Source organism: Octodon degus, unplaced genomic scaffold, assembly GCF_000260255.1.
Source record: "Octodon degus isolate 3935 unplaced genomic scaffold, OctDeg1.0 scaffold00046, whole genome shotgun sequence".
Lineage (NCBI taxonomy): Eukaryota > Metazoa > Chordata > Mammalia > Rodentia > Octodontidae > Octodon > Octodon degus.
Genome location: NW_004524622.1, coordinates 10,335,625 through 10,340,126, shown reverse-complemented (window position 1 = coordinate 10,340,126; position 4,502 = coordinate 10,335,625). Strand labels below are relative to the sequence as shown.

At 44.2% G+C, this 4,502-nt stretch overlaps 1 pseudogene; it reads left to right on the top strand.

Moving 5' to 3' along the window:
• The first annotated feature begins 2,804 nt into the window (after positions 1-2,804).
• On the top strand, positions 2,805-3,943 carry LOC101560993 (annotated as a pseudogene).
• Positions 3,944-4,502: the final 559 nt, after the last annotated feature.

Genomic DNA, 4,502 nt, shown 5'->3' with positions numbered 1-4,502 from the left:
AGCAAACCAGGCCTGCCTGGATTGGATGCCTGCGTCTAGTCTCTCAAAGGACCCTGTAGTCAACCATCACCAGGGCAGATTCACACCGGGCGCAAGTTGCGTGTTTGCTTGTCTCTGTCTTCCATTAGACTAGGGATGGGGGCTATGCTGTCCTTCAACTATTATGTCATCAACCCTGAGAAGACATATAGCAATTAGTCATTCACTGAAAATATAAAAGAATTATTCCCAGCTGCTTCTATTCCCTTAACCTGCTCTAATCTAGCAGACACATATAAAAAATAAAGGCCCTGAGGACCATTTGGTCAGCTTCTGTGTTCTGGCTGCTATATTCTTCTTGCTGATTTATGTTAATAACTACTGTCATTTTTGTTTTGAATCTGGATGCAAGACTAAGTGTCACGAGTGAATGTTCTCACATTTTAAGTATTGGGAGTCCTGCTGAGAACACTGAAGTTCAAAGGGCTCAGAAGAAATTTGTCACGCACACGTGTGCACACACACACACACACAGAGGCACGTGTGCACATACATAGATGCATAGACATCTGAAACATACACACATGACTTTATAATGTCTAGGAAACCACATGTAGAAAAAAAAATCTCAAGTTAAGTTTTTGTTTCAGACCAATGGGCCCCAGAACTACTAACCCAATGGCCAAGCCAAGAAGGATCCTGCATGCCTATGAAGACCTAAAGGAAAATACAAGAAGGACCGTGGCTTCTCTCTAGACCAGGGCGTTTCTAAACTGGCCATGGAATAGAGTCACCTGCTGGGCTTTTGAACACGTCAATGCTCAGATAACACCTGAGGCCAATTACATCAGAATTTCTGGGAAGGGGGCTGGGAGATCGCTCCGAAAGGGAGCCAGGGAGGACGTGTTTGCCCCGCTACCCCATCCTTCTAGGCAGCAGTCAGGCCTGAGAAGTGCTGCTCTCAACTCTTCCTTTTGTAAGCTCTCTCAGACTCTTGGCTAAGATCAAGTGTAAGCTCTCTCATCGAGCCCTACTATGTGCCAGGCATGCAGGGGGCAGTGTCTTTTATCAATATAAAATGATATATAATTCTTCTTACAAGGCTGGGTCTCATTCTGGAAGGGAATCAATTCTCCAAGCCCTTGTTATTTACTCTATAGTTGGCTCATGGGGTGAATGAAAAAAAAATGAGGCTTTGGTAACCACTTGCTTCAGCTGTGCTCTTAGTGTCTAATGAGCATATTTTAGTTCAGTTCTTTGTATGAATATTGCCAATAAAATTCAGTTGGTACTTACTGCTATCCACAGACAGACTGATTAAAGTTTAATGTATACCATTTTTATATTCTGGATACAAATTATTAACGGTAGGGGCGCTATAGCAACATCCCTCTACTGCTGTCCACTAAGCCCCTCTTCCTCATTTCTTATACATGAAGGGGGTGGAGACTTACTCTTGTACCAGAGCAGTTAGTCTAAGACACAACCCTCTGTCTGCGAGGTTTTCTTGTGGGAATGGGCCTGTGCGGAACCCTGTATGGTATAGTAACGAGAAAGGATCAAAGGGCTGTGGTGGTAGAAGTGGCCAACAAAGAGAAGCCCCCCAAATTCAGGAGTGCTTAGCCTGGAAGAGAACAAGTGATTGTAATGAATTTTGGCCAAGGCAGCCAAACTTCTAACACTGCCCCTCCGTCCCTGGTAGTACATTGGTGTAAGTTGCACAGATACGATAGGTGGGCAAGTCCACAACTTCAGCACTTGCAGTGTGGCTAGTGTGACAGACTCATGTAACTTTTCATTTCTGTTAATAATCAAATGTGGCTAGTGTAGACCATACTGGAAAACAACACCCTCCAGTGCTATCGTCACAGAAGGCTCACACACCTGTGCATTCCTTCACACGTGCTTGGATAGTTCACTTCATATGTGACCAGGTGCATACAATTTATACCATCACACCCCAAGATTATACAGATAGTCACAGCTCGATGCAATTGCATAACACAAATTTTTCACTATTCTTATAAAAGTGAGAACAATAAAAAATTGAACCTGGAGATAATGCACTGGTCCATAGAGAGGGAGTTGGCTCAGAAAGAATCGGAGCACGAAGGATGTGGGTATATTGCACAGCAAAACGAGTTTAAGGAGAAACATTTGAGCTGACATTTTAACAAAGGAAAGAAAATCCAGTGAGCCCACCAACAGTTTAAGGATCCAGGATTGGATCTTGAGCTTGTGATGTGTGTGTGTGTGTGTGTGTGTGTGTGTGTGTATGTGTGTGTGTGTGTGTGTGTGTGTATATCTTTTTGAGATAGGGTTTTACTATTTGTTCAGGCTGGCCTTGAACTCACTTTGTAGCCCAGGCTGGCCTCAAAATTACAGTAATTCTCCTGCCTCAGCCTGTTTGGTGCTAAGATTATAGATGCATGCCACAACGCCTGGCCAAATCTTGGACTCTTTTTGTGTCCTCACATGTGTGCGTGCACACACACACACACACACACACACAAACTACAAATGACACATTCTTCTAAAACCAATCAAAAATTAGTAAGAATGGCATCCTGGCAACTGCGAAGAACTCCAAAGCAAAGCAGAATCATTTCTTAATAAGGAGACACAAATTTTCTAATGTTCATTCACCTAGAAATACTTAGATACTTTGGTGTGCAGGAGGAATATTTATTTCAAAATTAGTGGAATTGTATGAGATGGAAGAAGTGAAGTCCCATCCCTGAAAAATATTAGTTTATCTAAATAAAAATTATAAAAAATAATAGTTCCTCTCAAAGGTGAACTGTCCCCAAGGAGGACTAGCAGCCAGAACAGAGCACTTTGCTCCTCTCTCAGGATGAATGGAGAGCAGAAATGCGATGTTTATGCTCCAGAAATGCAGAATTTCATCCAGCTCTTCCCTCAGATTGTTACGGTGCTAACTGAAAGTGACACAGGGCACCCAGAAGTAGGAGATGTCATTGCCCGGTTCAAGGAGGTCCTAGAGTACAAGGCCATTGGCGGCAAATACAACCGAGGCTTGATGGTGCTGGTAGCATTCTGGGAGCTGGTAGAACCAGGGAAACAGGACGCAGCCATCTACAGCGGGCACTGACTGTGGGCTGGTGTGTGGAACTGCTGCAAACTTTCTTCCTGGTGACTCACCCCTTACACGGAGGAGACAGATCTGCTGGTATCGGAAGCCAGGAGGAATAGGTTTGGATGCCTTCAATGATGCTCTTGTGGAAGCCTGTATCTACCGCCTGCTGAAGTTCCCCTGCTGGGAGCAACCCGACTACCTGAACCTGCTTGAGCTCTTCCTACAGACTGCCCATCAGATAGGGTCGGGCAGACTCTGGAAGTCATCACAGCCCCCAGGACCTTGTGGATCTCGCAGATGCAATGAAAAGAGGTACAGATCTATTGTCAAGTACAAGACAGCTTTCCCTCCTTCTACCTGCCTATTGCTGCTGCCGTGTCCATGGCTGGCATTGACAGGGAGAAGGAGCACAGCAACGCCAGGAGGATCCTGATGGAGATGGGCGAGTTCTTCCAAGTACAGGATGACTTCCTTGACCTCTTTGGGGACACCAGTGTGATGGGAAAGATTGGCACCAACATCCAGGATAATAAATGCAGCTGGCTGGTGGACCAGTGTCTGCAGCGAGCCACTCCAGAGCAGTGCCAGATCTTGCAGGAGAATTATGGGCAGAAGGACACAGAGAAAGTAACCAGGGTGAAGGCACTGTAGTAGGAGCTGGATCTGCCGGCTGTGTTTTTGCAGTGTGAGGAAGACAGCTACAACCACACCATGAGCCTCATCCAGCAGTACGCCGCACCTCTCCCCACAGCTATTTTCCTGGTGCTGGCAAACAAGCTCTACAAGCAGAAAAAGGGACCTGGAGACCACAAGGGCAGGGAGGGGCTCAATAAATTATTGTGTAACTCTGAAAAAGAAAAAAGGTGATCTGTCCCATAGACTCAAGTATTGGATTTTGCCCTATTGAACAGTTAACTAAATTCTATGTATATGAACCCATAATATCTCCACTTAGAAAGTGGTATACAGTCATGTGTTCTGTGACAGGCATAGAAAAGCTTATTTTGTCCTAGTGTGAGCATTATGGAGTATACTTAAGTAAACAGAGATGATAGAGCCTACCGCACACCTTGACTGTATGGTACACACACGTACACACACACAGCCTGTTGTTCCTAGGGTCACAACAAACAAAACAATAGGAAAATAAATCAAGCACAACAGAAAATAATGCAATTAAAAGGTTCAGTAAACACAAAATATATGAGGTTGCAACCTAAGTAGCATATTCTTTTACAGCAAACATTTTAAATAAGTAGGAATATATTTTCAAATAATGATAAAAGCATAGTACAGTAAATACACAAATCAGTAGCATAGCAGTTTATTATAAAGTACTATACTGTGTACAACGATACACAATACACTTCTGTAGGAGCAGACACACAAAGATTTGTGCGCAGCAGCACCACAGCCACCGCAGTAA